Here is a 24,245-nt window from a genome sequence, read left to right on the forward strand (position 1 = left end):
CACGTTTTCTGAAAGGCCCCTTCTGCAACATCACTAAGCAAGGGACACCACCAAGCAAGCGGCACCATGAAGACTTAGGAGCTCTCCAAACAGGTCAGGGACAAAGTTGTGGAGAAGTACAGATCAGGGTTGGTTTATAAAACAATATCAGAAACTTTGAACATCCCACAGAGAACCATTAAATCCATTATATTTTTATTTTTTTTAAGAATATGGCACCACAACAAACCTGACAAGAGAGGGCCACCCACAAAAACTCACAGACCAGGCAAGGAGGGCATTAATCAGAGAGGCAATAAAGAGACCAAAAATAACCCTGAAGGAGCTGCAAAGATCCACAGCGGAGATTGGAGCATCTGTCTATAGGGCCACTTGAAGCCATACACTCCACAGAGCTGGGCTATACGGAAGTAGGGCCAGAAAAAAAAGCCATTGCTTAAAGAAAAAAATAAGCAAACACGTTTGGCATTCGCCAAAAGGCATGTGGGAGACTCCCCAAACATATGGAAGAAGGTACTCTGATCAGATGAGATTAAAATGTAGCTTTTTGGCCATCAAAGAAAACATTATCTTTGGTGCAAACCCAACACCTCTCATCACCCCGAGAACACCATCCCCACAGTGAAGGATGGTAGTGACAGCATCATGCTGTGGGGATGTTTGTCAGCGGCAGGGATTGGGAAACTGGTCAGAGTTGAAGGAATGATGGATGGCGCTAAATACAGGGAATTCTTGAGGGAAACCTGTTTCAGTCTTCAAGAGATTTGAGACTGGGACGGAGGTTCACCTTCCAGCAGGACAATAACCCTAAGCATACTGCTAAAGCAACACTCAAGTGGTTTAAGGGGAAACATTTAAATGTCTTGGAATGGCCTAGTCAAAGCCCAGACCTCAATCCAATTGAGAACATGTAGTATGACTTAAAGATTGCTGTAAACCAGCGGAACCCATCCAACTTGAAGGAGCTGAAGCAGTTTTTCCTTGAAGAATGGCTAGATGTGCCAAGTTTATAGAGACATACCCCAAAAGACTTGCAGCTGTAATTGCTGCAAAAGGTGGCTCTACAAAGTATTGACTGGGGGGGTGAATAGTTATGCACGCACAAGTTTTCTGTTTTTTTGTCTTATTTATTGTTTCACATTAAAAATATATTTTGCATCTTCAAAGTGGTAGGCATATTGTGTAAATCAAATGATACAAATCCCCCCAAAAGGTTGGAAGGCAACAAAATATGAAAAATGCCAAGACGGGTGAATACTTTCGCAAGCCACTGTACATACCCCCTCAAGCCGATACTATGACAGCCCTCAAAGAACTTCACTGGACTTCACTGGACGGCATCCCCAGCCGCGCCCTCAGAGCATGCGCAGACCAGCTGGCCGGTGTGTTTACGGACATATTCAATCAATCCCTATACCAGTCTGCTGTTCCCACATGTTTCAAGAGGGCCACCATTGTTCCTGTTCCCAAGAAAGCTAAGGTAACTGAGCTAAACGACTACCGCCCCGTAGCATTCACTTCCGTCATCATGAAGTGCTTTGAGAGACTAGTCAAGGACCATATCACCTCCACCCTACCTGACACTCTAGACCCACTCCAATTTGCTTACCGCCCAAATAGGTCCACAGACGATGCAATCTCAACCACACTGCACACCGCCCTAACCCATCTGGACAAGAGGAATACCTATGTGAGAATGCTGTTCATTGACTACAGCTCGGCATTCAACACCATAGTACCCTCCAAGCTCGTCATCAAGCTCGAGACCCTGGGGGGCCGCCCCCAGGTGGTGAGGGTAGGCAACAACATCTCCTCCCCGCTGATCCTCAACACTGGGGCCCCACAAGGGTGCGTTCTGAGCCCTCTCCTGTACTCCCTGTTCACCCACGACTGCGTGGCCACGCACGCCTCCAACTCAATCATCAAGTTTGCGGACGACACAACAGTGGTAGGCTTGATTACCAACAACGACGAGACGGCCTACAGGGAGGAGGTGAGGGCCCTCGGAGTGTGGTGTCAGGAAAATAACCTCACACTCAACGTCAACAAAACTAAGGAGATGATTGTGGACTTCAGGAAACAGCAGAGGGAACACCCCCCTATCCACATCGATGGAACAGTAGTGGAGAGGGTAGCAAGTTTTAAGTTCCTCGGCATACACATCACAGACAAACTGAATTGGTCCACTCACACAGACAGCATTGTGAAGAAGGCGCAGCAGCGCCTCTTCAACCTCAGGAGGCTGAAGAAATTCGGCTTGTCACCAAAAGCACTCACAAACTTCTACAGATGCACAATCGAGAGCATCCTGGCGGGCTGTATCACCGCCTGGTACGGCAACTGCTCCGCCCTCAACCGTAAGGCTCTCCAGAGGGTAGTGAGGTCTGCACAACGCATCACCGGGGGCAAACTACCTGCCCTCCAGGACACCTACACCACCCGATGTCACAGGAAGGCCATAAAGATCATCAAGGACGTCAACCACCCGAGCCACTGCCTGTTCACCCCGCTATCATCCAGAAGGCGAGGTCAGTACAGGTGCATCAAAGCTGGGACCGAGAGACTGAAAAACAGCTTCTATCTCAAGGCCATCAGACTGTTAAACAGCCACCACTAACATTGAGTGGCTGCTGCCAACACACTGACACTGACTCAACTCCAGCCACTTTAATAATGGGAATTGATGGGAAATGATGTAAATATATCACTAGCCACTTTAAACAATGCTACCTTATATAATGTTACTTACCCTACATTATTCATCTCATATGCATACGTATATACTGTACTCTATATCATCGACTGTATCCTTATGTAATACATGTATCACTAGCCACTTTAACTATGCCACTTTGTTTACATACTCATCTCATATGTATGTACTGTACTCGATACCATCTACTGTATCTACAGTTTCTTGCCTATGCTGCTCTGTACCATCACGCATTCATATATCCTTATGTACATATTCTTTATCCCCTTACACTGTGTACAAGACAGTAGTTTTGGAATTGTTAGTTAGATTACTTGTTGGTTATTACTGCATTGTCGGAACTAGAAGCACAAGCATTTCGCTACACTCGCATTAACATCTGCTAACCATGTGTATGTGACAAATAAAATTTGATTTGATTTGATTTTATTTGACTTTATGCAAACTGTAAACCACATGGCTCTAAGGCCATATTTAACAAAGTCAATTTGAAAAAAATGTTACCGAAGTTCTATCAACACATTGACTGTAGTACTCGCGCTGCTAAAACACTCGACCACTACTACTCCAACTTCCGGGATGCTTACAAGGCCCTCCCCCGCCATCCCTTCTGCAAATCTGATCACAATTTTTCCATTTTGCTCCTCCCTTCCTATAGTCAGAAACTCAAACAGGAGGTACCCGTGCTAAGGACTGGTCTGACCAATCGTAATCCACACTTCAAGATTGTTTTGATCATGGGATATGTTCCGGGCAGCGTCCGAGAACAACATAGACCAATACACTGATACGGTGGCTGAGTTCATCAGGAAGTGTATAGGAGATGTTGTTCCCACTGTGACTATTAAAACCTACCCTAACAAGAACCCGTGGATAGATGACAGCATTCGTGCAAAACTGAAAGTGCGAACCACTGCATTTAACCATGGCAAGGTGACTGGGAATATGGCCGAATACAAATAATGTAGTTATTCCCTCCGTAAGGCAATCAAACAAGCAAAACGTCAGTAAAGAGACAAAGTGGAGTCGCAATTCAATGGCCCAGACATGAGATGTATGTGGCAGGGTCTACAGACAATCACGGACTACAAATGAAAAACCAGCCACACTTGACATCTTGCTTCCGGACAAGCTAAACATCTTCTTCGCCTGCTTTGAGGATAATACAGATGTTGCCCGCTATTTTGTGGTCTCTCCTTCTCCATGGCTGACATGAGTAAGGCATTTAAGCGTGTTAACCCTCGCAAAGCTTCCGGCCCAGACGGCATCCCTAGCTGCGTCCTCAGAGCATGCGTATACCAGCTGGCTGGAGTGTTTATGGACATGTTCAATATCACCCTATCCAAGTCTGTTGTCTCCACATACTTCAAGATGGAAGTACTTCATACTTCCATCTGAACAAGAGAAATACCCATGTAAGACTGCTGTTCATTGACTATAGCTCAGCATTCAACCCCATAGTACCCTCCAAGCTCATCATTAAGTTTGAGGGGTCAACTGGGTCCTGGGCTTCCTGACGGGCCGCCCCCAGGTGGTGAAGATAGAAAGCAACATCTCCACCGCTGATCCTCAACAATGGAGCCCCACAAGGATGCGTGCTCAGCCCCGTCCTGCATTCCCTGTTCACCAATGACTGTGTGGCCACGCACGCCTCCAACTCCATCATCAAGTTTGCAGATGACACAACAGTAGTAGGCATGATTACCAACAATGACGAGACAACCTACAGGGAGGAGGTCAGGGCCCTGGGAGTGTGGTGCAAGGAAAATAACCTCTCAACCAACATCAACAAAACAAAGGAGCTGATCGTGGACTTCAGGAAACAACAGAGGGAGCATCCCCTATCCACATCGACGGGACCGCAGTGGAGAAGGTGAAAAGCTTCATGTTCCTCGGGGGACACATCACTGACAAACTGAAATGGTCCACCCACACAGACAGTGCGGTGAAGAAGGCGCAATAGCGCCTTTTCAACCTCAGGAGGCTGAAGAAATTTGTCCTGGCACCTAGAACCCTTACAAACCTTTGCATATGCACATTTGAGAACATCCTGTCGGGCTGTATCACCGCTTGGTATGGTAACTGCACCGCCCGCAACTGCAGGGATGTGAAATGACTAGCTAGTTAGCGGTGGTGCACGCTAATAGTGTTTCAATCGGTGACATCACTCGCTCTGAGACCTTGAAGTAGTGGTTCCCCTTGCAGAGGGCTTTTGTGGAGCTTTTGTGGAGCGATGGGTAGCAATGCTTCGTGGGTGTCAGTTGTCTATGTGTGCAGAGGGTCCCTGGTTTGAGCCCAGGTTGGGGCGAGGGGATGGACTAAAGTTCAACTGTTACACCCAACACATCACCGGGGGCAAACTACCTGCCCTCCAGGACACCTACAGTACCCGATGTCACTGGAAGGCCAAACATATAATCAAGGACAACAACCACCTGAGCCACTGCCTGTTCACCCTGCTAGTATCCAGAAGCCGAGATCAGTACAGGTGCATCAAAGCTGGGACCGAGATCTATCTCAAGGCCATCAGACTGCTAAACAGCAATCACAAACTCAGAGAGGCTGCTGCCTACATGGAGACCCAATCACTGGTCACTTTAACAAATGGATCACTAGTCACTTTAAGCAATGCCACTTTAAATAATGCCACTTTAATAATGTTTACATATCTTACATTACTCATATCATATATATATACTGTATTTTATACCATCTATTGCACCTTGCCTATGCCGCTCGGCCATCGCTCATCCATATATTTATATGTACAAATTCTCATTCACCCCTTTTATATTTGTGTGTCTTAGGTAGTTGTTGGGAATTGTTAGATTACTTGTTAGATAGTACAGCACTGTCGGAACCATAAGCACAAGCATTTCGCTACACTCGCATTAACATCTGCTAACCATGTTTATGTGACAAATAAAATTTGATTTGATTTTGATTTGATACTGTCCAATTTTCCTTATGCGTGCTTTATGTGGCAAGCTGTATATCACTCAAACAGGTATTCCTCAAAAACTTTTTTATTTTTTAAAGGCTAAATAAATAAATGGCACTACAGACACATCAAATGTTGCTTAACCCAAATAATTTATGTTTCACTGTGGATTATCTGACTCTCTATAGATCCATCATCCTGACTGTTAAACCGGTGCTTGGATTGTAGTTGGAGTACTGTTAAATCTCTGACAGATGGCGCCAAACTCATGTTCTTTCTGGATATTACAGTATTTTGTCATGCAGGTTTTCAATAGAACAGCGTAATCTGGTTATGAACAACAAAGGAATTATGAGATTATGTGATCATGTCAGTGCTTATTCAATCCATTTATAATATCAACATCAGGGTGGTATGACTCAGAACCAGTGGTACTCTCCATCAGGAATACTGTAGACTAGAGGTAGATCTGACACCACCACCACCAGCAGCAGTATCAAACCAAATCAAATCAAATGTTATTTGTCACATGCGCCAAATACAACAGGTGTAGACCTTACCGTAAAATGCTTACTTACAAGCCCTTAACCAACAATGCAGTTTTAAGAAAATAGAGTTTACTAAATAAACGAAAGTAAAATAATGCAAATAGTCCGGGTGGCCATTTGGTTACTATGGTCTATTAAAGAGAGTATTAGAATGCTATTTGGCACTGAACAGAGGGTACACAGTGGCAGAATACCTGACCACTGTGACTGACCCAAACTCAAGGAAAGCTTTGACTATGTACAAACCCTCCCTAACCCAGACAACACTGGGCCAATTGTGCGTCGCCCCATGGACCTCCCGGTCGCGGCCAGCTGCTACAGAGCCTGGGCTCGAACCCAGAGTCTCTGGTGGCACAGCTAGCACTGCGATGCCTTAGACCACTGAGGCCGGTTGGGGAATGTTTTAATAGACACTGTGGGAACAACATCACCGATGCACTTGCGAATAAACTCGCTCACCGAATCAGCGTATTCATCAATGTTATTGTCCGACGCTATGCGGAACATACCCAGTCCACGTGATCAAAGCAATCTTGAAGCGTGGAATCCGATTGGTCGGACCAGCATTGGACAGACCTGAGCACGGGCGTTTCCTGTTTTAGTTTCTATCTATAGGCTGGGAGAAACAAAATGGAGTCGTGGTCAGATTTTTCGAAAGGAGGGCGGGGGAGGGCTTTTTATGCGTTGTGGAAGTTATAATAACAATGATCCAGGGTTTTGCCAGCCCGGGTCGCGCATGCTGATCAAATTTAGGGAGCCTTGTTTTCAGATTAGCCTTGTTAAAATCCCCAGCTACAATAAATGCAGCCTCAGGATATGTGTTGTCCAGTTTACATAGAGTCAAATAAAGTTATTTCAGGGCCGTCGATGTGTCTGCTTGGGGTGTGACATACACGACTGTGATTATGATCGAAGAGAATTCTCTTGGTAGATAATGCGGTCAACATTTGATTGTAAGGAATTCTAAGTCAGGTGAACAAAAGGATTTGAGTTCCTGTATGTTGTTATGATCACACCACGTCTCGTTAATCATAAGGCATACACCCCCGCCCTTCTTCTTACCAGAGAGATGTTTGTTTCTGTTGGCGCGATGGTGAAGATGCCAGGTGGCTGTACCGCTGTACTATGATGACGTATCCTGAGTGAGCCATGTTTCTGTGAAACAAAGAACGTTACAATCTCTGATGTCTCTCTTGAAGGCAACCCTTGCTCGGATTTAGTCTACCTTGTTGTCAAGAGACTGGACATTGGTGAGTAGTAAACTCGGGAGAGGTGCGCGATGTGCCCGTCTACGGAACCTGACCAGAAGACCGCTCCGTCTGCCCCTTCTGCGGGGCCGTTGTTTTGGGTCGCCAGCTGGAATCCGATCCATTGTCCTGGGTGGTGGACCAAACAGAGGATCCGCTTCGGGAAAGTCGTATTCCTGGTCGTAATGTTGGTGAGTTGACGTTGCTCTTATATCCAATAGTTCCTCCTGACTGTATGTCGTTAAACCTAATATTTATTGGGGTAACAATGTAAGAAATAACACATAAAAAAACAAAATACTGCATAGTTTCCTAGGAACGAGAAGCGAGGCGGCCATCTCTGTCTGCGACAGAAGTCGGAAGATATATACATAATATGACATTTGTAATGTCTTTATTGTTTTGTAACTTTTGTGAGTGTAATGTTCGCTGTTCATTTTCATTGTTTATTTCACTTAACATATGTTTCCCATGCCAATAAAGCCCCTTGAATTGAATCAATAAGTGCATCTATGATGCCGTCCCCACAGTGACCATACGTACAAACCCCAACCAGAAGCCATGGATTACAGGCAACATCCGCACTGAGGTAAAGGCTAGAGCTGCCACTTTCAAGGAGCGGGACTCTAACCCGAAAGCTTATAACAAATCCCGCTATGCCCTCCGATGAACCATCAAACAGGCAAAGCGTCAATACAGGACTAAGATCGAATCGTACTACACCGGCTCTGACGCTTGTCGGATGTGGCAGGGCTTGCAAAACATTACAGACTACAAAGGGAAGCACAGCCGACAGCTGCCCAGTGACACGAGCCTACCAGACGAGCTAAACTACGTCTATGCTCTCTTCGATGCAAATAACACTGAAACATGCATGAGAGCACCAGCTGTTCTGGAAGACTGTGTGATCACGGTCTCTGCAACCGATGAGAGTAAGACCTTTAAACAGGTCAACATTCACGAGGCCGCAAGGCCAAACGGATTACCAGCATGTGTACTGTGAGCATGCGCTGACCAGCTGGCAAGTGTCGTTACTGACAGTTTTAACCTTTCCATGTCCGAGTCTGTAATACCAACATGTTTTAAGCAGACCACCATAGTGCCTGTGCCTAAGAACAATGAGGTAACCTGCCTAAATGACTTCCAAACCGTAGCACTCATGTCTTTCGCCATGAAGTGCTTCAAAAGGCTGGTCATGACTCACTTCAACACCATTATCCCAGAAACCCTAGACCCACTCCAATTTGCATACCACCCAACAGATCCACAAATGATGCAATCTCTATTGCACTCCACACTGCCCTTTCCCACCAGGACAAAAGGAAAACCTATGTGAGAATGCTGTTCATTGACTACAGCTCAGCGTTCAACACCATAATGCCCTCAAAACTCATCAATAAGCTAATGACTAAACACTTCCCTCTGCAACTGGATCCTGGACTTCCTGACGGGCCGGGTGGTAAGGGTATATAACAACACATCCGCCATGCTGATCTTCAACACAGGGCCCCTCAAAAGGGTGTGTGCTCAGTCCCCTCCTGTTCTCCCTGTTCACTCATGACTGCACAATCAGGCATGACACCAACACCATCATTAAGTTTGCCGATGACACAACAGTCGCCTGATCACCGACAATGACGAGACAGCCTATACGGAGGAAGTCAGAGACCTGGCCCTGTGGTGCCAGGACAACAACCTCTCCCTGAACGTGATCAAGACAAAGGAGATGACTGTGGACTACAGGAAAAAGAGGACCGAGCACGCCCCCATTCTCATCGACGGGGCTGCAGTGGAGCAGGTTGAGAGCTTCAAATTCCTTGGTGCCCACATCACCAACAAAATAACATGGTCCAAGCACACCAAGACAGTCATGAAGAGGGCACGACACAACCTATTCCCCCTCAGGAGACTGAAAAGATTTGGCATGGGTCCTCAGATCCTCATAAGGTTCTACAGCTGCACCATCGAGAGCTGACTGGTTGCATCACTGCCTGGTATGGAAATTGCTCGGCCTCCAACCGTAAGGCACTACAGAGGGTAGTGCAAACAGCCCAGTACATCACCGGGGCCAAGCTTCCTGCCATCCAGGACCTCTATACCAGGCGGTGTCAGAGGAAGGCCCTAAAAATTGTCAAAGACTCCAGCCACCCTAGTCATAGACTGTTCTCTCTGCTACCGCACAGCAAACGGTACCAGAGTGCCAAGTCTAGGTCCAAAAGGCTTCAAAACAACTTCTACCCCCAAGCCATAAGACTCCTGAACACCTAGTCAAATGGCTACCCAGAATATTTGCATTGCCCCCCCCCCCCCCCCCCCCCTTCGTTTACACTGCTGCTACCCTCTGTTGTTATCATCTATGCACAGTCACTTTAATAACTCTACAAACATGTACATATTACCTCAACTAATCGGTGCCCCCACGCATTGACTCTGTACCGGTACCCCCCTGAATGTGGTGTTAATATTGTTATTTTACTGCTGCTCTTTAATTAATTGTTACTTTTATTTCTTATTCTTATCTGTATTTTTTAATTGCATTGTTGGATAGGGGCTCGTAAGTAAGCATTTCACTGTAAGGTTTCACTGTTGTATTCGGCACATGTAACTGATAACATTTGACTTGATTTGATTTGAGAAACAAGATTCTCTGGTCTGATGAAACCAAGATTAAACTCTTTGGCCTGACTGCTAAGCATCACGTCTGGAGGAAACCTGGCACCATCCTTACGATGAAGCATGGTGGTGGCAGCATCATGCTGTGGGGATGTTTTTCAGCGGCAGGATCAAGGGAATGATGAACAGAGCAAAGTACAGAGAGACTCTTGAATGAATGATGGAAACCTTCTCCAGAAAGCTCAGGGCCTCAAACTGGGGCAAAGGTTACCTTCCAACAGGACAACAATCCTAAGCACACAACCAAGACAATACCGGAGTGGCTTCGGGACAAGTCTCAGAATGTCTTTGAGTGGCCAAGCCAGAGCAAGGACTTGAACCCGATCAAACATCTCTGGAGAGACCTGAAAATAGCTGTGCAGCGATGCTCCCCATCCAACTTGACAGAGCTTAAGAGAATCTGCAGAGAAGAATGGGAGAAACTCCCCAAATACAGGTGTGCCAAGTTTGTAGCGTCATACCCAAGAATACTGAAGGTTGTATTAACTGCAGAAGGCGCTTCAACAAAGTATCAAATCAATCAAATCAAATCTATTTATATAGCCCTTCGTACATCAGCTGATATCTCAAAGTGCTGTACAGAAACCCAGCCTAAAAGCCCAAACAGCAAGCAATGCAGGTGTAGAAGCACGGTGGCTAGGAAAAACTCCCTAGAAAAGGCCAAAACCTAGGAAGAAACCTAGAGAGGAACCAGGCTATGAGGGGTGGCCAGTCCTCTTCTGGCTGTGCCGGCTGGAGATTATAACAGAACATGGCCAAGATGTTCAAATGTTCATAAATGACTAGCATGAACAAATAACAATAATCACAGTAGTTGTCGAGGGTGCAGCAAGTCAGCACCTCAGGAGTAAATGTCAGTTGGCTTTTCATAGCCGATCATTAAGAGTATCTCTACCACTCCTGCTGTCTCTAGAGAGTTGAAAACAGCAGGTCTGGGACAGGTAGCACGTCCGGTGAACAGGTCAGGATTCAATAGCCGCAGGCAGAACAGTTGAAACTGGAGCAGCAGCACGACCAGGTGGACTGGGGACAGCAAGGAGTCATCATGCCAGGTAGTCCTGAGGCATGGTCCTAGGGCTCAGGTCCTCCGAGAGAGAGAAAGAAAGAGAGAATTAGAGAGAGCATACTTAAATTCACACAGGACACCGGATAAGACAGGAGAAGTACTCCAGATATAACAAACTGACCCTAGCCCCCTGACACATAAACTACTGCAGCATAAATACTGGAGGCTGAGACAGGAGGGGTCAGGAGACACTGTGGCCCCATCCAATGATACCCGCGGACAGGGCCAAACAGGAAGGATATAACCCCACCCACTTTGCCAAAGCACAGCCCCCACACCTAGAGGGATATCTTCAACCACCAACTTACCATCCTGAGACAAGGCCGAGTATAGCCCACAAAGTTCTCCGCCATGGAACAACCCAAGGGGGGGCGCCAATCCAGACAGGAAGATCACATCAGTGACTTAACCCACTCAAGTGACGCACCCCTCCTAGGGAGGGCATGAAAGAGCACCAGTAAGCCAATGACTCAGCCCCTGTAATAGGGTTAGAGGCAGAGAATCCCAGTGGAAAGAGGGGAACTGGCCAGGCAGAGACAGCAAGGGCGGTTCGTTGCACCAGAGCCTTTCCGTTCACCTTCACACTCCTGGGCAAGACTACACTCAATCATATGACCCACTGAAGAGATGAGTCTTCAGTAAAGACTTAAAGGTTGAGACCGAGTTTGCGTCTCTCACATGGGTAGGCAGACCCTTCCATAAAAATGGAGCTCTATAGGAGAAAGCCCTGCCTCCAGCTGTTTGCTTGGAAATTCTAGGGACAATTAGGAGGCCTGCGTCTTGTGACTGTAGCGTAGGTGTAGGTATGTACGGCAGGACCAAATCAGAGAGATAACAAGCCCATGTAATGCTTTGTAGGTTAGCAGTAAAACCTTGAAATCAGCCCTTGCCTTGACAGGAAGACAGTGTAGGGAGGCTAGCACTGGAGTAATATGATACATTTTTTGGGTTCTAGTCAGGATTCTAGCAGCCTTATTTAGTGCTTTATCCGGGTAGCCGGAAAGGAGAGCATTGCAGTAGTCTAACCTAGAAGTAACAAAAGCATGGATACATTTTTCTGCATCATTTTTGGACAGAAAGTTTCTGATTTTTGCAATGTTACGTAGATGGAAAAAAGCTGTCCTTGAAACAGTCTTGATATGTTCGTCAAAAGAGAGATCAGGGTCCAGAGTAACGCAGAGGTCCTTCACAGTTTTATTTGAGACGACTGTACAACCATCAAGATTAATTGTCAGATTCAACAGAAGATCTCTTTGTTTCTTGGGACCTAGAACAAGCATCTCTGTTTTGTCCGAGTTTAAAAGTAGAATGTTTGCAGCCATCCACTTCCTTATGTCTGAAACACAGGCTTCTAGCGAGGGCAATTTGGGGGCTTCACCATGTTTCATTGAAATGTACAGCTGTGTGTCATCCGCATAGCAGTGAAAGTTAACATTATGTTTTCGAATGACATCCCCAAGAGGTAAAATATATAGTGAAAACAATAGTGGTCCTAAAATGGAACGTTGAGGAACACTGAAATTTACAGTTGATTTGTCAGAGGACAAACCATTTACAGAGACAAACTGATATCTTTCCGACAGATGAGATCTAAACCAGACCAGAACTTGTCCGTGTAGACCAATTTGGGTTTCCAATCTCTCCCTTGCATTCAATGCTACAAGCGGCAACAATGTCATACTCTTTTGGACCAGACAGCATCAGATAGATAACCTACACATACAGAGACAGAGGGGCGCTGTTTTGCTCGCTCTGATTCTTTCTCCAGTGAGAGACATTCAGCCTCTTGTGAATTGAAGGAACATTATGAAACACAGAGAGACGAAAGATTAATTATTTTATGATTTTTTTATTTTTTATTTGTCAATTGTTTGGGGTAAGGCTTGCTTCCCTTGGCATCCATGATTACACGCCACTGCTGTGGTGCAGTGGGCTTGCTGACAGGCACTGGGCTGGGGTGCATTGGGCTTGCTGACAGGCACTGGGCTGGGGTGCAGTGGGCTTGCTGACAGGCACTGGGCTGGGGTGCATTGGGCTTGCTGACAGGCACTGGGCTGGGGTGCAGTGGGCTTGCTGACAGGCACTGGGCTGGGGTGCATTGGGCTTGCTGACAGGCACTGGGCTGGGGTGCAGTGGGCTTGCTGACAGGCACTGGGCTGGTGTGCAGTGGGCTTGCTGACAGGCACTGGGCTGGTGTGCAGTGGGCTTGCTGACAGGCACTGGGCTGGGGTGCAGAATTGTGCTTTCTAACAGGAACTGGGACTCGGGCTGCAGTCAGAATCACTGCACAGCTGCACTGTGCGCCTGTCACGCACCTCTGTGTTCTGTGTTCTGGAACATTACACCTTGTGCCTCCGTGGATACACCAACTCAGAGCAACGATAATACACTGACTATAGTATTCCTCATAGAAGGTATTCAAATGCTCTAACCTGGGCATTTGCTACAATTCTAATGTTGGGATAAAGCAGAACATACAAATCCAATGGGCTTTCATTAACATTGGACAATAAAGTAATCTTTACACTAATCTTAGGTGAGTGTACACATCAGACCAATGCACGGTCTTAGCTGGAGAAGGAATCCCTGAGAGGTTAGAGCCTCCCACTATTGTCCTCAAAGGTCCCCATGCTAACTCAGCAGATCTCCACACTGACTCAGGGAAACAGATCAACTGTGTGTGTCCAAAATCGCACCCTATTCAAAATGGCACCCTATTCCCTGTATAGTGCACTACTTTTGACCAAAGCCATATGGGCCCTGGTCAATAGTAGTGCACTATATAGGGAATATGCTGCCATTTGTTAGGGATGTTTGTCTGAGGTTACTTAAACTCCCCCGGGATCTAGGTCCATGAGACTCTTAAGCCACTTAATAGCTTGTTGTACAGGCCAGTGTAGATAAGCAGTGCTTGATTTGGTATGGAAGAAGTGGAGGAGCAGTTTTTTTACAAGTCGGTCCATTAGACTGTGTTCACCGAAATTCACAAATTACACTATGCTACAGAAACCTCTGATTATTTACTGTTAACGGTTTATACACGTTTTCCATGACTCCTCCTTTACTTTTAACCAAATTATCATGACTATTATTATTATTCCAAATAAAATATATTGTCATTTAGAGCATTTATTTGCAGAAAATGACAACTGGTCAAAATAGCAAAAACGATAGTCCTCAAATAATGCAAAGAAAATACGTTTATATTCATTTTTAAACAACACAAGACTAATGAGTTCAGAAATCAATATTTGGTGGAATAACCCTGATTTTCAATCACAGCTTTCATGCATCTTGGCATGCTCTCCACCAGTCTTTCACATTGATGTTGGGTGACTTTATGCCTGGCGCAAATATTCAAGCAGCTCGGCTTTGTTTGATGGCGTGTGACCATCCATCTTCCTCTTGATCACATTCCAGAGGTTTTCAATGGGGTTCAGGTCTGGAGATTGGGCTGGCCATGATAGGGTCTTGATCTGGTGGTCCTCCATCCACACCTTGATTGACCTGGCTGTGTGGCAGGGAGCATTGTCCTGCTGGAAAAACCAATCCTCAGAGTTGGGGAACATTGTCAGAGCAGAAGGAAGCAAGTTTTCTTCCAGGACAACCTTGCACGTGGCTTGATTCATGCGTCCTTCACAAAGACAAATCTGCCCGATTCCATCCTTGCTGAAACACCCCCAGATCATCACCAATCCTCCACCAAATTTCACAGTGAGGCTGTAGGCCTCTCCAGGTCTCGCAACCACTGTGAAATCTAGTGGAGGATCGGTGATGATCAACCTTTTTGCCAGGGTGTGTGAATCAGCGATAGACTACTTTGTTTTTTATAGAGGAAGCAATTCCCCAAAAATGAAAAAGTGCTGGTATCGTGTTCTGGACAGCTCCAGTCCAAGTCAAGCACTGCAGATAAGGCAACACTGGGCTTCATTGACCTATTGAGGTAAACACTATTGGCTGCTACTCTTTCTGCATGTTTATTCAGTTAATACACACACACACACACCAACACTTTGCATCTGGTCCAACACATAGCATGCACAGCCCTTCTAGTCGGATCTGCCCTGGCCAAAGGACCAGGTTTTTTGTAGATACACACACTCTCTCTTTCTCTTATTATCTCTCTTCCTACCTCCTCTTCCCCTCAGACAATGCTGTGGTTGTGGAACCAGCCTCTGGTCTTGGAGCAGACCTGTTGGATCTCTACCAGAGAGGAAAAGGATCTTACATCAGCATCCGTGGGGGAACAGGTCTTCTCCTCCTGTCACAGGTAATCAATCATCAATAAATAACTCAATCCAATGTGTTACTGTAAGCCCTTTTTGCATCGGCAGTGGTCATAAAGGGACAGTAACTTTGCCTAGACCCCACAGAGTCAGCAGAAGAACTGTGTCCAGGAAGAACTTCCTAGAAGGAAGAAATCTAGTAACATAAGAAAGTCTAAAGGTTTCATTCATCAATATTTATGTAGGGGAATGCCTATGATTGTTTTGTTTTTATCTCCTACACAAAAGCTCTCCTGGGACGCATCAAACCTCTGTACATCTCAGTTGCTCTTCGTACTGTGCGTAGTTGGATGCAACTCAATAGGTCGTAGGTGTATTATGTTCAGAAAGCAGTTATAGTTGACAACATCACGGCAACATAGAACAATTCTCTTGTATTATATAGACTTTTACTGATGCTCCAACTTGCCTTGACTGGTGGGTAGTTCCTCGTGATAGTGGTAAACATGCAAGGGCCCTTTGGAAGTGGAATGAGTAGAGATACTGCTATAGATCTGCTTACACTGCTGATACATACCGATGTGCTTCTTCTACATTCATAGTATGATACCATGTAAACTCAGCAAAAAAAGAAACGTCCTCTCACAGTCAACAGCGTTTATTTTCAGCAAACTTAACGTGTAAATATTGTATGAACATAACAAGATTCAAGAACTGAGACATAAACCGACCAAGTTCCACAGACATGTGACTAGTAGAAATGGAATAATGTGTCCCTGAACAAAGAGGGGATCAAAATCAAAAGTAACAGTCAGTATCTGGTGTGGCCACCAGTTGCATTAAGTACTGCAGTACATCTCCTCCTCATGGACTGCACCAGATTTGCCAGTTCTTGCTGTGAGATGTTACCCCACTCTTCCACCAAGGCACCTGCAAGTTCCTGGACATTTCTGGGGGGAATGGCCCTAGCCCTCACCCTCCGATCCAACAGGTACCAGACGTGGTCTCAGACGATTGAGATCCGGGCTCTTCGCTGGCCATGGCAGAACACTGACATTCCTGTTTTGCAGGAAATCACGCACAGAACGAGCAGCATGGCTGGTGGCATTGTCATGCTGGAGGGTCATGTCAGGAAGAGCTGGCAGGAAGGGTACCACATGAGGGAGGAGGACGTCTTCCCTGTAATGCACAGCGTTGAGATTGCCTGCAATGACAGCAAGCTCAGTCCGATGATGCTGTGACACACTGCCCCAGACCATGACCGACCCTCCACCTCCAAATCGATCCCTCTGCAGAGTACAGGCCTCGGTGTAATGATCATTCCTTAGACGATAAACGTGAATCTGACCATTACCCTGGTGAGACAAAACTGTGACTCGTCAGTGAAGAGCACTTTTTGCCAGTCCTGTCTGGTCCAGTGACGGTGGGTTTGTGCCCATAGGCGATGTTATTGCTGGTGATGTCTGGTGAGGAGCTGCCTTGCAACAGGCCTACAAGCCCTCAGTCCAGCCTCTCTCAGCCTATTGCGGACAGTCTGAGCACTGATGGCGGGATTGTGCGTTCCTGGTGTAACTCGGGCAGTTGTTGTTGCCATCCTGCACCTGTCCCACAGGTGTGATGTTCAGATGTACCAATCCTGTGCAGGTGTTGTTACACGTGGTCTGCCACTGCAAGGATGATCAGCTGTCCATCCTGTCTCCCTGTAGCGCTGTCTTATCATCTGCAACCACATCTGCAGTCCTCATACCTCCTTTCAGCATGCCTAAGGCACGTTCACGCATATGAGCAGGGACCCTGGGCATCTTTATTTTGGTGTTTTTCAGAGTCAGTAGACAGGCCTCTTTAGTGTCCTAAGTTTTCTTAAATAACTGTGACCTTAATTGCCTACTGTCTGTAAGCTGTTAGTGTCTTAATAGCTATTCCACTGGTGCATGTTCGTTAATTGTTTATGGTTCATTGAACAAGCATGGGAAACAGTGTTTAAACCCTTTACAATGAAGATCTGTGAAGTTACTTGGATTTTTACGAATTATCTTTGAAAGACAGGGTACCGAAAAAGGGACGTTTCTTTTTGTGTCACACATGAAATTATGAGTGTTATGCATTTGCGTACAGAATTCACTTTTAAGGGAGATTTGCAGAGATTGCATTCCAAAATGTTAACCAATCTAAATAGTTGGATTTCAGTATAATCACAAATAAATGGTCATGGTTACTCATTCATTCTCCATTGACCTTTGAATCAAAAATCAACCTGAAATAGCTCCCCAGACCAGAATTTAATTAAAGCAATAATGTGAAACACTACCTTCTGTCTCTGTGTGACAAGATCTCGCTTATATACAGTATCTCCCATGTTTAGGTTATCATCATTCATTGATAAAAGCTAAGCTGTACCACTCAATCCCAGTCCTCAAGGCCAGAGTGTTTCACCCAGCCATTACGCTGTAGTGAGGTCACTCAGTGGTGCAGAGGTAGGCTTCAAAGTAGTAGCTGGCCTATAACCATGGAAACAGGTTTCTACCTCCCTGCCTCCTTGCCTGTGTTCAGGGGATCTACCCAGCCAGTCAGCCAGCCAGCCAACCAGCCAGCGAAATGCTGCACCTCTCCTTTCCTCTGTCAGATGAAAGTGGGGCAAGCCTTTTTTTTGTGTTACTGTAGCATAGCACCATGCTGTGAGAGCCTTGACTGCCTGCTGAATCTGATCAGTATGGTAGCCCAGTGGTGCCTGCTTGCCTGCCTCTCTTCTCTCTCACTCCCCACCTCTATCCACACCACTCTACTGGGACTGAGCTGTGTGATTTCTTTCATCACTCCATCATCCATCCCTCTATCCTCACCTCCCTCTGTGGGGGGAAGAGAAGAGATATTCCCCTTCTCACGGAAACTGACTGACAATCCCAATCTAGAGCCTTTAACTTTCAGCAGAATTTTAAGCAGCAGAGACTCCTACAGCTCATTGTATGGAGCAGGCTGAGTCACTCTTCTATTAGACACACAGAAGGACATGTTTCACACAGTAGGCTGACAGTGCTAATAAAGTAGCTTAGTGTGGAGTACACTACTGCACCACCATGACCACGCTATGTGAAATGTCTTTAGTGTCTCCCAATAAGTGTGGCCAATGTTCTTAATATTATTGTCTGCCATTTAGCAGACGCTTTAATCCAAAGCGACTTAGTCACGTGTGCATACATTTTCATATGGGTGGCTCCAGCGAAATAGCAGCCAGTGTTTAAGTAATAGCGACAGTAATCACTGAGGATCACCACACACACACACACACACACACACACACACACACACACACACACACACACACACACACACACACACACACACACACACACACTCACACTCACACTCACACTCACACTCACACTCACACTCACACACACACAAACTCACAAACTCACAAACTCACACAATGCCAAATACAGTCAGGGAGTGTAATTTCCTGATTCCACTCACTCAGATATCCACACGGTGAGCGAGGTCATCTACTGTAGTTAAGTCCTCTCTATCATTCTTCTGATGGGAAGATCCCCCACAACCCCTTGCTGTCAGATTAGTGTGGCAGCAGAGACAATCGAGGCAGCCCTATCTCCTCAGGGGAGACTAATGTTACTAGTCTCTGTGACTGGCTGATCTGAGAGTAACCCGGGACGACACACTCTGTCGCCATGGAGGACTCTGGGAAAAATTCCCCATAAGACTGAGTCACAATGTTCTAGCGCTGCTCTTCGATTAGACTTGCATTTTATAAAAACATAATGTAGCAAAAAATAGATATGTTTACATACTGTATGTTTTATTGAACCACTATTTATAGTTTAGACTCATTAACATATTATATATTTTGCAAGAGAAACATGTACAATTTGTACAAGTTATCAGCTTGAATAAAAGCCGACAGCCAATACAACACCACAGGACTTAGATTAGAGGGTAGATGTGAAGTGGCATTATGGTTCTCCATTGCCTAGAGAGGTAACTACAGTGTTTGTTGTGTTATTTTCAGTTTGAGTCCAGATGAGAGGGAGATTCTCTTACAGTTGATGTACACTGCCTCCCAGAGCCAGTGCCAGGTACATGCCTTATATATAGATTAGGAAATAATCATACTTTATTAATCCATCAGAATGAAAGATTAATATCCGCAACTAGAAAATGTCAACATCCTGACTTAAGTGTGTGTGCTTGCTTGAAGTATTTTTATAGTAGTGGAAGTGGAATTCTACAGAACCTAGGGCTTAATGATGAATCAGAACCACAACACTACACCAGTCCCTCTCTCCCAGTTAGAACCACAACACTAGACCTGTCCCTCTCTCCCAGTTAGAACCAAAACACAAGACCTGTCCCTCTCTCCCAGTTAGAACCACAACACTAGACCTGTCCCTCTCTCCCAGTTAGAACCAAAACACAAGACCTGTCCCTCTCTCCCAGTTAGAACCAAAACAATAGACCTGTCCCTCTCTCCCAGTTAGAACCACAACACTACACCAGTCCCCCTCTCCCAGTTAGAACCACAACACCACACCTGTCCCTCTCTCCCAGTCAGAACCACAACACTAGAACTGTCCCTCTCTCCCAGTTAGAACCACAACACCACACCTGTCCCTCTCACCCAGCCCTCTCTCCCAGTCAGAGCCACAACCCAACCTCACCCAAGCCTCTCTCCCAGTCAGAACCACAACCCACAACCCAACCCAACCTCTTTGATCTGCCCTAGCCTGGTCCCAGATCTGTTTGTGCTCTCTTGCCAACTTCGTAGGAATTACCTATACAGCACAAACAGATCTGGGACCAGGCTCTATCAATCCTACATCTGCAGAAAGAGAGATGTAGGATTTAGATTTAGCTTCTCAAAACAAAAGATAGAACAGCCTTCTGTTTTGGTACCTTACCTGCCTGCCTGTACAGTTTTTTACCTCGCAGGCATCCCTGCACCCATTCCTGTCCCGCTGTGTTTTCAGTTCTCTGAACAGCCTCTGTTTCATCACTCCTACCTCATAATTTGCCTCTGGTACAGCTGATATGGCGTGTTCTATTCTGCCCCCTGTTCTGTTCTTCCCCCTGTTCTGTTCTGCCCCCTGGTTCTGTTCTGCCACCTGCGACAGACAGCTTAGATTTACCCGTCAGCAGGCACAGAGAGAACTCTCTTTTATCTCTTTTCACTCCTATTACAAAACAATGTTCCTGTGACCAGTGTCGGACGTATTACCCATCTGTGTGTCAACTGCAAACAGTCTAACACTGTTTTTGTAACTAGTTTATTATGGCTTTTATTCCAGATAACTGTTTTTGTAACTAGTTTATTAAGGCTTTTATTCCCGATAACTGTTTTTGTAACTAGTTTATTAAGGCTTTTATTCCAGATAATTGTTTTGGTAACTAGTTTATTAAGGCTTTTATTCCAGAAAACTGTTTTAGTAACTAGTTTATTTCTCACTCCCTGTGATTTGGGTGGGCATTCTATGTTATTTTTTCTATGTTTTTGTATTTCTTTGTTTTAGCCGGGTATGGTTCTCAATCAGGGACACCTGTCTTTCGTTGTCTCTGATTGGGAACCATACGGAAAGGCACTGGAGCAACGAACCGCCCTTGCTGTCTCTGCCTGGCCGGTTCCCCTCTTTCCACTGGGATTCTCTGCCTCTAACCCTATTACAGGGGCTGAGTCACTGGCTTACTAGGGCTCTTTCATACCGTCCCTAGGAGGGGTGCGTCACTTGAGTGGGTTGAGTCACTGATGTGATCTTCCTGTCTGGGTTGGCGCCCCCCCTTGGGTTGTGCTGTGGCGGAGAACTTTGTGGGCTATACTCGGCCTTGTCTTGGTGGTTGAAGATATCCCTCTAGTGGTGTGGGGGCTGTGCTTTGGCAAAGTGGATGGGGTTATATCCTTCCTGTTTGGCCCTGTCCGGGGGTGTCCTCGGATGGAGCCACAGTGTCTCCTAAACCCTCCTGTCTCAGCCTCCAGTATTTATGCTGCAGTAGTTTATGTGTCGGGGGGCTAGGGTCAGTTTGTTATATCTGGAGTACTTCTCCTGTCCTATCCGGTGTCCTGTGTGAATTTAAGTATGCTCTCTCTAATTCTCTCTTTCTCTCTTTCTTTCTCTCTCTCGGAGGACCTGAGCCCTAGGACCATGCCTCAGAACTACCTGACATGATGACTCCTTGCTGTCCCCAGTCCACCTGGCCGTGCTGCTGCTCCAGTTTCAACTGTTCTGCCTGTGATTATTATTATTTGACCATGCTGGTCATTTATGAGTATTTGAACATCTTGGCAATGTTCTGTTACAATCTCCACCCGGCACAGCCAGAAGAGGACTGGCCACCCCACATAGCCTGGTTCCTCTCTAGGTTTCTTCCTAGGTTTTGGCCTTTCTAGGGAGTTGCTTCTACACCTGCATTGCTTGCTGTTTGGGGTTTTAGGCTGGGTTTCTGTACAGCACTTTTGAGATGTCAGCTGATGTACGAAGGGCTATAGAAATACATTTTATTGGATTTGACCTCCGCCATGGGCACTGTGTAAATTGTGACGGCCTTTTTAGTTTTTCAGTCTGGTCATTCAGGCCTAACTCTAACTTCACCATCTGTGTGTGGATTTAATCTGGCAGAAAAATACACACAAAAAAAACAACTAAAACACCAATGGGAAGTTTACATTACAGTATAACTTTTTAATAATCCTTTAGTCTTGGTACAGTATGCTTTCAGATGGGCTGCTGTGTCAGATGTCAGACAGACAGGCCCAGGTTCATTTTGTCGTTCCTTTGTTTGAAGCAGGAGTCAGTTGGAGTACTAATTGTGAGAATTATCTGAACAGATCAATAATTTGCAGCTCAGCAGAGGCTTTTCCCTTGTGGGACTTCCACAGCCTCTCCATTCATTCACTACTCCTGACACTTCAGCATGGTGGTTACAAGCGTTGTTGTTGTTGAGGACTAGGCCACCTGAGGTTATGCTTTCCTTTCCGTCCTCCTTACCACAAATTGCCTTAAGCAGAGATCTGTATATAATGATGAGATGCTCCACCCAAACAATTGGAGTCGTTGTCCTAAAGCTTAGGTTGCATATTAAGCCCATAGAAACGCATTGGGCTTACTTTGGACCAATTTTGGCGAGTGAAGCCTCTCACTTCGTGTCTTCCTCTTTGCCTTAAATCACATTTCCCTTTACCTCAGACCACCCCTACCTAGACCCACTTTCTGCCTACAAAGTAACTGTCTGGTGAGGATTGGATTGGCATTGCGGTAAACACAGAGAGAAATGTGGGAATGTAGATCAGAAGGATAGTATTTTTACTATGAAAGTTGTGGTAAGCTGATTGGTTGTGATGTTGTGGGTGCGTGGGCCGGGATGTGCTGCCTGCCTCCACTCCGCTGTGGGCGAAGCGTTTGAGTCACGTGTGTGTGTGTGTGTGTGTGTGCGTGTGCGTGTGTGTGTGTGCGTGTGTCTGTGTGTGTGTGTGGAGGCGCTGACATTCTCACCCCTCAGGCCTCGGGAGCTAACCAACCATCTCTGGCCACTACCCTGAAAATGGGACTAAGAATCTGAGTTCAGTTTCACTCCATTTCAGCGACGATACTGGATTTCATCACTTCTCTCAGTGCCACTGCCTTAACTAAAAGTTGTTGAACAGTCCTAGGCTGCGTCTCAAATGGCACCCTGTTTCCTGTAGTGCACTACTATGATCCCTGGTCAAAAGTAGTCCACTATAGGAAATAGTGCCATTTGGGACTCACTCAGACAGACAGACACACACACGCACTCAGGTAGGCACACACACACACACACACACACACACACACACACACACACACACACACACACACACACACATACACACACACAAACACACACACACAAACACACAAACAGAGTGTGGCAGCTCTCTCAGTTGGATGTTAGGCTGGATAATAGGTTTTGGACACAGACCTGACCATTCATCTCCTCAGACCTTAAAGAGACAGTAATGGTGCACACTGAATCTCATCACACACAGTAGACAGTCACACTGAGCCTCATTGGCTAGTCAGTGGATGGTTACTGTATATCAATGGATTTGCCGTGATAATAATCAGGAAGTTTAATGAGTGCCTGGTCTTGGTCTTGGTCTTGTGATTAAGGCTACAGAACATGTACAATCCCCAGCTGGCGTCAAATATCTCATTCGTTCATACATGTCTCCATAAAAACAAGGTAAAAAGGTGTTTAATAACAAGCAATAAGCGTGCAGCAGTGGAATGTGTAGTGACAGGTTCTCTATCTCTAACACTCGTTTGTACTGTATGTTCCAGGTGGGCTCAGCACTATGTGAAGAGTTGGTCAGAGAGAAACTTTGCCATGTTGCCTTGTGATGTTCAGACAGCTTGTCTAACTGCTGTGACTGGAGCCATGGTGGGTTACACACAGACACACACACCCCAACATCCTCAACTCATTTTCTATTTCAGTGCCTGACAGGAAGTCCCAACAGGAAGTCAATCCAAACATGATCAAATGAGCGGGTCATCTTTATTGAATAACAGTCCTTTATGGAAGGCGTGTTCAGGAGGACAGTGTGGATACAGACAGATGTAGCAGTGTAATCAGGTCTGGTAATTGAGTGAATGGCTGCATCCCAATTCTCTACCCTTCTCCTGACGTGTGTACTTGCACTCCACATCATGGATTTAAAAGCATTGGATTAGTATGGTGTTGGCTGGAAGGAATTTCCACCATTGTAAATCCATGACAGGGAGTGTGCAAGGGCACACTTCGGGAATAGGGTAGAAAGTGGGACTAAGCCAGTGTCTTTCCCTCCTGCCCCCCTTAGGGAGGAGACA

At 45.9% G+C, this 24,245-nt stretch overlaps 1 pseudogene; it reads left to right on the plus strand.

Moving 5' to 3' along the window:
• The first annotated feature begins 15,040 nt into the window (after nucleotides 1-15,040).
• LOC139409759 (BTB/POZ domain-containing protein 8-like) overlaps nucleotides 15,041-24,245 on the plus strand; it is a 32,692-nt pseudogene continuing 23,487 nt past the window's right edge.

Source organism: Oncorhynchus clarkii, chromosome 5, assembly GCF_045791955.1.
Source record: "Oncorhynchus clarkii lewisi isolate Uvic-CL-2024 chromosome 5, UVic_Ocla_1.0, whole genome shotgun sequence".
In the NCBI taxonomy this organism is placed as follows: domain Eukaryota; kingdom Metazoa; phylum Chordata; class Actinopteri; order Salmoniformes; family Salmonidae; genus Oncorhynchus; species Oncorhynchus clarkii.